The sequence below is a fragment of the Falco biarmicus genome, chromosome 4 (assembly GCF_023638135.1).
Source record: "Falco biarmicus isolate bFalBia1 chromosome 4, bFalBia1.pri, whole genome shotgun sequence".
Lineage (NCBI taxonomy): Eukaryota > Metazoa > Chordata > Aves > Falconiformes > Falconidae > Falco > Falco biarmicus.
In genome coordinates this window covers 3,480,570-3,491,462 of record NC_079291.1, presented here as the reverse complement: position 1 = coordinate 3,491,462, position 10,893 = coordinate 3,480,570, and positions in this window count along the sequence as shown.

The window sequence follows — 10,893 nt, the reverse complement described above, 5'->3', positions numbered from 1 at the left end:
TTGACTAAGTTGGCATACATGTCCTCTCACTTTTTCAAAAGCAGCTGCATCAATACCAGCCTTTAAGGCTATGCCTAAGCCGGTGATGTAGTCCAGAGCAGGAACCTGCTTTACAGCGCATATTCTGACTGTATCCTTTTACCATACTTGGATCCACGTTGCAGAGCAATCCCAGAGTACGCGAGTGGGGTTTTCTTTCAGATGAAGCTACGGAACTAGGAAGGTGCTCCAAGGTCTCTCTCAGGCACTCTGACTTGCTGATGGGCCTTCTGTGCACTGGACCAGACTGCAGCTGGTCTGGAGAAATCTCCAAATATAAGACCCATACTGTGGGCACTGGCTCCTCAAAAGCAACTGCGTAGCTTTCCAGGTTTGCTTCTACTGATGGTGTAGACAGATCCTGTACATCCTTTCAGAAGAGCTGATTTTTCACTGCTGCTGTAAACCTCTGTTACTGTAACAATTAAGAAATACCAGTGCCACATCAGATCAGTGTGGGATTGCAAACCTTAGCCTTCCAGCAGCGTGAGCCTCTTCTTACTGACATTGATTTTGTATCCAAGCACATTCATGGACTTCTGTGGGGATTCTCTTAATGTCCTCCAAACTGAGATCCACACTGAAATGTATTTTCTGTTTGGTGAAATGTCGTGTCTGTGACCATACTCTGCATGTTGTAAATGCTTACTCTGGGAAGCATACTGATACTGGCCTAAACAGTATTTTTTTCTAATAGAGGAGTCCCAACACCTGGCTAGCTTTGTATTCTTATGGAGCTAACCAGGTTACTATTGTGGGAACAAGATATATTAACTTGATTGTAAAACTGTTCTCTGTGGGGGCTTGTTTTTATGACCCTGGATTTTAGAAGATTTCGAAATACATTTGCATTCATGAAAAATGTATTTTAACATAATGGCTGACAATCCTGCTAGTTGTAACGAATTCCTTTGATGGTGAGCTACGAAGTCCTCAGTAGCCCTGGTAGAGGTACAAGGTTTCTAATCCATTACTCTCCCCTTTATTTTATTTATTTTATTCAAAAGCTTCCCTTTCCAAAACCCACAAAGGAAGAATAGGAAGCAGTCATCAATGTGGAGGTGACTTTTCCACTTCCTTCTCTCTCATGTAGTTGTTAACAGTAATTTACAGTTGCTCAGTTACATTGAGAAGGCTGTGATCTTTCTAACTAAAGTAATAAAAATCAATGTGTTGTTCTTATTAATTTACTGCATGCCATAAAGGCTAACAAATTGTACTGTACTAAAAGAATATTGCCGAAGTATTTACTAAAAAGCATAAGATATTGAAAGCAATTCTTCTTCCCATGGACTTCCTTACCTCTATGGGGAAAACTGTCAGCATTGGGCATGTCCATCAGCTGTGCTGTATGGCAGACCTGAGAAGTATTGTACTTTTCTGAATATAAAGGAGAAAAACTGCAGTGGATATTTTTGATGCATGCACACATCTTTATTTACATCTTTGACTTGAGTTGTGCCACCTGAACATGATTGCTATCTTAAGCAAGTAAAAAAACCTGAGTGCTTCTGGAGTCAATGGAAATTTTACCATTTATTTCAGTAGGACAGGACTTTTTCTCCCATATTATTGTTTTTGGCACAATTCAAATTGGAATGTGGCTTTTCAAGTGTCTTAATGATAAAATCTGTATCATTAAACCAAATAATTTTGAAGAAATAGTGAATATGAAGATTGTAGCTGACTTCTGAATTGTATTACTGTATGACAGGATCTTTCAAAAATGGACAGAGGGGCAAATTGTCTGGACTTGAAAGTTGAGTTGAGACCAACAAATTTGTTGATGAAAGGTAACCAAATATTAAATAGCTAGTAGTCAGGAATTACAGGGTCACAGTTAGGAGCCTGGTTTATTTAACATTTTCATAGATGAAGAGGTAAAGGACAACCCATTGCTGAAATTTGCAGCCACTGCTGAGCAGCAGTCTGTCATCCCTGTGGCCTCAGATGTGTGGAAGAATCCCAGAATCCCAGAATGGTTGAGATTGGAAAGGACCTCCAGAGGTCACCTGGTCCAACCCCCCGGCTCAATCAGAGACATCTAAAGCCAGTTGCCCAGGACCATGTCCAGACAGCTTTTGAATATCTCCAAGGATAGGGACTGCACTCCCTGCGCCAGTGCTCAGTAAAACAGTGTTCCCTGATGTTCAGACAGAGCCTCCTGCGTTTCAGTTTGTGCCTGCTGCCTCTGGTCCTGTCACTGGGCACCACTGAAAAGAGCCCAGAAGCTCCATCTTCTTTGCACCCGCCCCTCAGGTGTTTATATACATTTACAAGATCATCACTCAGCCTCCACTCCAGGCTGAAGAGTCCCAGCTCACTCAGCCTTTCCTCACAGGAGACGTGCTCCAGTCCCTTCACAATCTTCACGGCTTTTTGGTCGGACTCATTCCAGTATGTTTCTTGTCATGTACAAAAGCACATGTTAGCATCATTCCCAAAGGCAGAGCTTCTCTGGGGAGGGGCAGGGACTTAGCCCTGCTTCTCTGCGCATCCTCTACAGGCACCCAAGCACACTAGTCTGCAATGAGATGGCTCCGTGCTCCTCTACCCTGTGGTGGGGTTAGAAACCTGTGGCTTCACGGTAGCATTCTGCTGGCAAAGGGGCTGCTGCACAACTGTAGAGATCCCCGAGTCCTCAGCGAGAGTAAACAATCCTTTCTAAAATAGAACTTTCTTGTTCTGCTCATGTTATAATAACCATAACCAGCAAAACACAGGCTCTAGGTGAAGGACCTGCGCCAGTGGCCAAACCAGCTGTGTAAAAGGAGCCAGAGTGAAAACAGTTGGGGGTCTAAGTCAGAAATTCTTCTTAGCATGCAGTGGCTTTGACTGTGAAGTTAATGCTTGTTACTGTGGGAAAGAGTTTATGTCTGATACTGGGCTGGTGCTACAAATTTGTCTGATTCCCTTTGTAGGGTGTCCCTGTGACAGCTTAACCAAGGTGAAAGACCAGCTTTGCCAGGCCACCCTGAATGCAGCGGCCATGCTTTATCTCAAAGCTATTCTGCTAATGGGCAGGAGTATATACTCAGAGTTCAACTGGCAATAATTTCGTTTGCTGTAACTTGATGAAGTATGATGATTTTGCACGTGACAGCCTAAATTTTCCATTGATCTAGGCTGAACTACTCTCCCTAATTTGAGATAACAAATAGCAAGCTGATCATAAACAAATAATGAACAGAAAGAAAATTTGAATTGACTGAATAGGCTATTTGCTGTGAAATATTCACTCAACTCTATAAATAACATTTGGTTTCTATCCAGAGGAGGAATGATTTACTTCACCGAACAGGTACAATAGAATAAATAACAAGACCCTAATACACTGAATCAAATGAGAAAATAAAAACTGTGATAGATGTGACCTTTGGAGAAATGTTCAATTTTGTTTGTCACAGCTTGGAAATAATACAATGCACCTACAGGAGGTAAGAGCCAGGCAGAAGAAATGTCACTGTTTTCTGTTATTATCTTAATGTGGAATCCAAGTTTATTAACAGATCTAATATATTTTAATAGATTGCTTGTTTTCTGTTATTCATAGAGGTTTTGTATGTGGAATCACAAATGGGTGTATCTCTCCACCCTCTGCTTTATAGCTCATCACTGTCACACATGACATCAGTATTGCTATAATGTGCTAATGTCTGCAGTTTTTTCCACAGTATTCCTGAGTCTTTAGTGTGCTGATGAGCTGGTTTTATACTTTATTTCTTCTGATTTAGGTCAAAACAATGACTTGCACACGGATGAGTCCCTTGCAATACACTTAATGCACTTCCAAAACAGCACCAAGTGACAACTCCCATTTTTATTCCTCTGTTAGTCTGCATGGTCAGTATGCAGGAATTTCCCAGAGTCTTTACTCACAGACCTTATACCCCCAAAAATTAAATCTTTGGTCTCATAAAGACCATCCTCAAAAGAGCCCTGGCTACCTTATGTTCCTTCTTCTTTTACAATCTACCTTTAAGGAGGGAGCATGTGTGTATTGACATGCAAATCCAAGCTCCAAAGAAGTGACCCTGCTGTGTCTGACAATTTCTCTATCAGGTACCTTTTAAAATAGAGTTAAGCTGAGACTTCAGCCAGTCTGCTCATTTGCACATCAATATCCTAATGCTCCTCCTCAGCACTGGTGATGGCCCAGTGTTGCCTTTAGGATAAGGTGACTAGCTTTGATATTTAGAGATACGCGCACATTAGAAAGCTGGATGTGATCCTGGATAAAGTTCCAGGAGTGTTTAGGCCAGCTGCACTGGGCAGGACTAGTTAGTAATACCAGTAAAAGCTACAACCTGGAAATTGCTCATCACATGTCTGCACTGTCACAGGGAAAGATGTGCTTTGGGCACCTGTAGACAGATTATACCAGCAGAAGTGTAATTTCAGTGCTGGGACATCACCTGCTCTGGAACTTCTGCCAGTGCCGCTACGTTGGCCAAAGGCACCTCTCTCTACCACCCTGCCTGGCCTAACCATGCCGGTGGCATCCTGCTGCACAAACATCATCTTGGTGGGTGGAAAGTGTACCTAAAGAGCAACGCTGAGGAAGTGTGAGTCAGGTGGCTTTCCAAGGAGGAGGTGAAGAACAGACCTGGTTATGATGGGACAGCATGTCTAAGACCGGCCATCCCTTTAGCGCAGCAGAGATGCAAACTCCAGTTTACTTCCAGTGTTCAACACTGAAACCCGAAAAACACAGCTGAGGGAAGTAAAAGTGCTGTTTGCTGACAGCAACAGTAATTAATCATCAAACAGTTCACAAGGAAAAGTGACAAATTCATCCTTGGGAAGCTTTTAACAAACATATTCTAGCTCAGTCACCCACCTACTGCATTTCAGAGTTAGGACCACTACATGATGCGTGACAGTATCATTGGATCTTTGTTGTCTTCTTTGCATTTAGTACTAAAGGGAGGCTCTGGCCTTGTAAAGATGCTGCAATTAGTGTTCAATACATTTGTCCTTTAGGATTTAGGGTGGTTTTTTAACTTTTTGTACTAATGATTTGTGCTACTAACGCCCAATGATAGCTAAATGTGAGATACAGGTGCATTCTTGATGGATTTTGGCATTTACTGCTATCTCATAGCAATAGAAGCTATTTCTGGGTCTATCTTCTCAATGACATCAATAACTGAATTTCTTATTGACATGAATTATGTTCTCAGCTGTGTCTCCATCCAGTTCTTCCTTCCTTCCTGTTCAGACTCGACAGTGCTTGTAGAATTGCTTGGAGAGGAAATCTTTGAAAGTTTGAAGTTTGCACCTCATGGAAATACAGCTGTTAATAAATGCTGTGATCTATTTCCTGTGTGAATGTCTGCTTGTATAATTGCAGTGAAACAATTCCTGTGAAAGTTCTTTTTGAACTGTAGCCTTCTGTAAGAATAGAAAAGCACCGTGTCAGGTCTGACCATATATCTCTGCCTCCTGTCATACACAGCAATAAGTGATGGATGTGGAGGGTGTGACAAGGAAAGCACACCATGAAATTGCTCCAGTCTGCTCTCTTGCTCTCTTGCTGGTTTGCACCCTTTTTTCTAGTTTTCTACTGGCCTGATCCACTGAGTGGAGGGCACTCGGCACCTCTCACCACGTGCTTTGTATGACTTCATGAAAGATGTATTAATCTTGTCGGGTCCCTGGCATATGAACTGAAAGCTGCAGAGAAAAGTGCGCCTCACCAGCAACCACTGGGTTAAGATGGGCTTTCCTCTGAGGACAAAAGCCACAAAAGAAGCTGTCATATAAGTTGTGGAGGAGGGTAACACCAGTATGGCTATTTCAAGTTTTGCTGTCAGGGAAACTGCTAGTTCTTGATCTCGCTTGTGTTACATGTACAGAAATAATCTCTTCAGACTCTGGAAATGTTAAATTTCCTTTTAAAAGCCCAGGGGGGGAACTCAAGCACACAATCAATGCTTGTATTCTACTGGTCTCAATTTCCAGACTGTTTCCAACTTTTGAACAGCTGCTTCTTCCATTTTCCTCCTATACCTGCTAATCAAGGAGTGACCAACATCTGAGTGGAGAAAATGTTAACAAATTCCACTGATAGCCTTCTTCTGTCAAGTCTAGAATTGTGGTTGTTGGGTAACATTAAAGTAAATTAACCCTATAAAAAAACCAAAAACAATCAAAAAAACCCACAAACCCTAACCCCCAAAGATTCTGAAATTCTAATATCTTGATATTGCCAAAGTGTTGTGGACTTGCAATGCTTTAATGAGCCGTGTTGCTGCCAGTGAAGGACCATATCCTCAGTCAGGAACCATTCCTAACCATCTGACCGACATCCTTTAAGCATGGAAATGTACGTTACAATGTTTTCCTATTTAATTGCTCCGATTTTATTTAGAGAGGAGGTTAGGGTATTAGGAAACACCTTCAAAGCAAGTAGAAAAGATTAGTTGTGGGATAGGTAGGAGGCTGTTTTCTTGCTGGGATCTTCAAAAAGCAAAGATTTGTAAAGCTTTCAAGATGATTGGGGACAGGATTGACTTCTTGTTAAATCAGATAGGGACCTAATTAGAGATGTATGAAAGCAACAAAGCGCCCTGCAGCAGGCAGTTTCCCTGCTGGGAGAAAACTCACTGAAACATAAGGGTAAGGCTAATAGCAGCTACTAAGGGGAGAGAGAGAAAGAAAGGAAAGAAAGGAAGAAAGGAAGAAAGGAAAAAAAAGAAAGAAAGAAAAAGAGAGAAAGAAATGAAAGAAAGAAAGAAAGAAAAAGAAAGAAAGAAAGAAAGGAAAAGAAAGAAGGAAGAAAGAAAGAAAGAAAGGAAAAAGAAAGAAAGGAAAAGAAAGGAAAGAAGGAAGAAAGAAAGGAAAATAAAGAAAGAAAGAAAGAAAGGAAAAGAAAGGAAAGAAGGAAGAAAGAAAGAAAGAAAGAAAGGAAAAGAAAGAAAGAAAGAAAGGAAAAGAAAGAAAGAAAGAAAGGAAAAGAAAGGAAAGAAGGAAGAAAGAAAGAAAGGAAGGAAGGAAGAGAAAGAGAAAGAAAAGGAGGAAAGGAAGAAAGAAAAAAGAAAAAGCAAGAGAAAGAAAGAAAGAAGAAAAGAAAGGAAGGAAGGAAGAAAAAGAAAAAAGGAAGGAAGGAAGGAAGGAAAGGAGAGAGAGAGGAAAAGAAAGGAAAGAGAAAGCAAGAAAAGAAAGGAGAGAAAGAACCCCAAAACAAAACCACATCCCTTTTAACTGTTTTAACCCCTCAAGCAATTGGACATGCTAGTCAGGGTTTAGAGGAGATAGCCTAATGCCTCGTATGAAGACAGGAGACTCAAATCTGTTGCCAAAGGCCATAGGGAAGTGTTGAAAAAAAAAGACGAAGGTGGGCAGCAGATAAGCAGGTATCTCCCCTCCAAGTAGAGGGATGAATTAGCCTTAGAGTTGCTAAACTCCGGATAACAAATCTGCCTAAAGCCTTGCTTCCTCATTGGGAAAATAACCTTTGAATGGATCTCTGGAGCAAGAGAAAGAGATCAAGGAAAATGTGTCAATTTGGGATAATAAAGGAAGCAGAAGGGCCATAAATAGAGCAGATATGCATCCCTAGGCAGCATCCACCTTTTTTTCTTTTAGCAATTGACAGTGGCCCTCAAGGTGCTGTTACACATGATGGGTTCTCAGACTTGATACTGCATTTCTTCTTACTGCCATTTGCATAATGTATGACTCTTTGCTTTCCTGTATCTGAAACAATCTTTTGATAGAAATGTGAACACACAGGGGAAAATTATCCACACTCCATCTGTTTTGGTGCATTCGAATTGGAAATAGATGTTTTTCTGAATGCATTTTTACAAATGGAATACAAAGACTAACCTGAAATTTTTATTTTGCATTTCTTTTTTCTGTTGTAACCAATAGAGGCTGAAGTCTGGCAACTGAGAAACCTTCAGGGCAGAAACTTGAATAGCTTCACTTACAAACATTCTCTCATAGAAACAGGCATTCATAGCTCAGAAACAACATTTCTGTGTTCAGCACAAGCTAGGCAGCCTGGCATGATGGACCTTCTTTTGCACTTTCTGAGTGAAAAAAATGCTGTTCATTGTTTGCATGGGTAAAATTATAATTACTTTCATACATTGCAGCATCAAAAATAATGTCCTGAAAAATTCTTTAACAGGAAATAGTAAACAATCGAAATTACTGAAAAATCATTTGCCTCTAAGCATGATAAGCTCTCTCACTTAGCACTAAAGAAGTGACAAAGGTCATGCCTGTATGTGATATCATTCTAGACGAAAACAAAACTTCTACTATTTTCCCTAATAAATGTTGACTACTTCAGCAATGCTTGCATGTGTAAGTAATATATGCATGCTCTGCTAGTTTAATTTTCATAAACTTGATTGATTCAAATGTTGACTTTACTACCACAGCTTTTATATCTTCATCTAATCAAACTACATGTTTATTATTTCAATTTTACATATTTTAGTAATTAGACTGTGTACCTTAATGGTACAGTAAGATTTTGCATAGTTTACTAAGGAAAAAGCTGACTTGTTACTGTTTCCTATTTTAGTGCGGTATTCTTAATTCTTCTGGGCCAAGCTAAGCTCTTCAGAATTTACAGGAATAGTGTATGATCAAGTTGAAGGAAATTAAATGAGACTCAATTCATTAACTCTTGCATCCCAGCATTACTCCTGCTTATCACTTGGAACTCTTCCTCTGCAGCTGCCTTCACCTGACATAGTGGTCATAGCTTTCCAAATTCATGCAAATGGACCCAATCCCTGTATTATTCTTACAGCCTTCTACTTGGAAAATAAAAATGGCTGGGATCAAAACCTGCAACAAGTACTTAGTTTTGTCTGCTCCTTCCACTTTCCTATCATAGACTCAATACACAAAAATCATTCTTTCTTCCTTTCCTTTAATTTTACTTTCCAGATAAACTATTCAAATAGCATTTGCAATTTGGAGTGCCAAATTCAAGACTTCTAGTGAAAATTAAAGGTGTCTCTAGTTGGATATATACAAAATGAGACTTCCCAACTTGCTGGTCAGACTTGAAAAACTTAGCCTTCAGCTTTAGCAATTGTAACTCTTGTCCTTTGAAATATATTTTGGTCTTGTTTGCTGGCCTCCTCATTTACCCTTATGACAAATCTTTTTTTCACTTCTTGCCCTTACATAATCAGACTTGTAAACATATAAACTGTATAAATATTGAAAGGATTGTTTTTCATCTCCGCATATTTTCAAAAGGTTGGTAATTAAAAAAGTTAAGGAACTAAGTCTCCATTTTATCACAAAGCAAAAAAACTTTTTTAGATAATTTGTCATCAAAATATTCAGGTTGATTCAGAAATCTATTTTTGCTGATGTACTCCATGAAAAATAGCCTCTGTGAGTTGCCAGTGTTCTTGGATGAGTCCAGGATTTCTGGGGAAAGGGATAATTCAGGTACCATTTGAAATGTATACTCTTTTTGTTCATGTTTTATATTACCAGAGGAGCTGTTATGCTTCTTTTTAAAACAGATGATGTGATCAATACATGAATTAATGTAATTTATTGATTAAGCTTTATATGTTTATAGTTTGACTTCTATGTCTCAGTGGTATTATGTTTTAAGCAAGTTCCTTTATGCGATTTTTATAAACAAGATGATAACTGAAAATAGACCTGACAGGTAGATTGTATTTTGGCAAGAAGAAAGTGTAGATTGAGTGGCAAGTATTTTTTCTTTCACGTTCTCCTCCCCTTTACCACCCTTTGTTACACTTTCCAGCATAGGCATACTGCATCCCTCAGGTTGGAGTAGATTTGTGGCTGACAAGGGCTTGAGCAGAAGCGCTGAGGAATGTGCTGGTGCTGCCGTGAGTGGCATCCATGATTTAGTAGGTGGCAATATCTCTTTGGAGTCGGAATTGAACTGCCAACCCAGTCTGGAGTTTCAGAGACTGTGCTGATGGAGCTACTGTGTTTGGGGTGAAACTTAAAACCAAGGTCCTGTCTGTTTGTGGTCATTAAAGACTTCTGGCATACGTCCTCTACTAAGCTGCTGTATGGTATTGCATTAAGAGCTGTATTTCAGAAGTGGATTAAGAGATCCTTTTGTATGGTTTCTAAAGCACTTTAGGATTTTGGGAATAAAAAAATACTATACAAATGTAAGTTACTGTAATATTAAAATGAAAACACTCACTTTTTCACCTCTCAAACGGGAGCACCTCACCTTTAAAAAGAACAAAACCAGCTCAAGGTTTCTTTAGCATGTAAACTCAGAAGATGTTGTCCAGATGTGGGTCAAGATCAGCTTTAAATCAGAGTTTGGGTTTCAAGTTAAAGGCTGAACCTTGGCCAAGTTTCAGATTCTGGCTTAATGGCAGGGAAATCCCGTAAGAGCCTCCAGTGAGATTTCATCTCAGCATCGTGAAAATTTCATTAAATCACCTGTTCTCCTGAACCCTCGTATTTGCCCTCATCTTCGGAGAAGATTGCTCACCTCAGGCTGTGAAAGATAAAGGACGGGAGAGACTGGATTTAAGTCTTTGAATACGACGGTGCCAAGACCTGGATGGCAAGGGTTCATGCCTCGTAGTCTCACTGGGGCTTGGTCCTTGTGCCAGACATAGAAATAGGTTTGGAAAGAGGGAGAGAAGGAAGTGCTACACAATGTCATGTAGCTTTACTGCAAGTCTTTCACTGGTCATTTTTAAGAGCCTCTTGGTAAGCAAAACTGTGTAGGTATTTAGGCAGCACTTAGGCTTAGATCTAAACGATCCATGCATCATTTGCAAATATTCACAGTTAGCACTTTGGGAACCAATGGAAACACATGCCTTCAACCCATCACTTTCTAATTCTGCAATAATCCATTTTGCT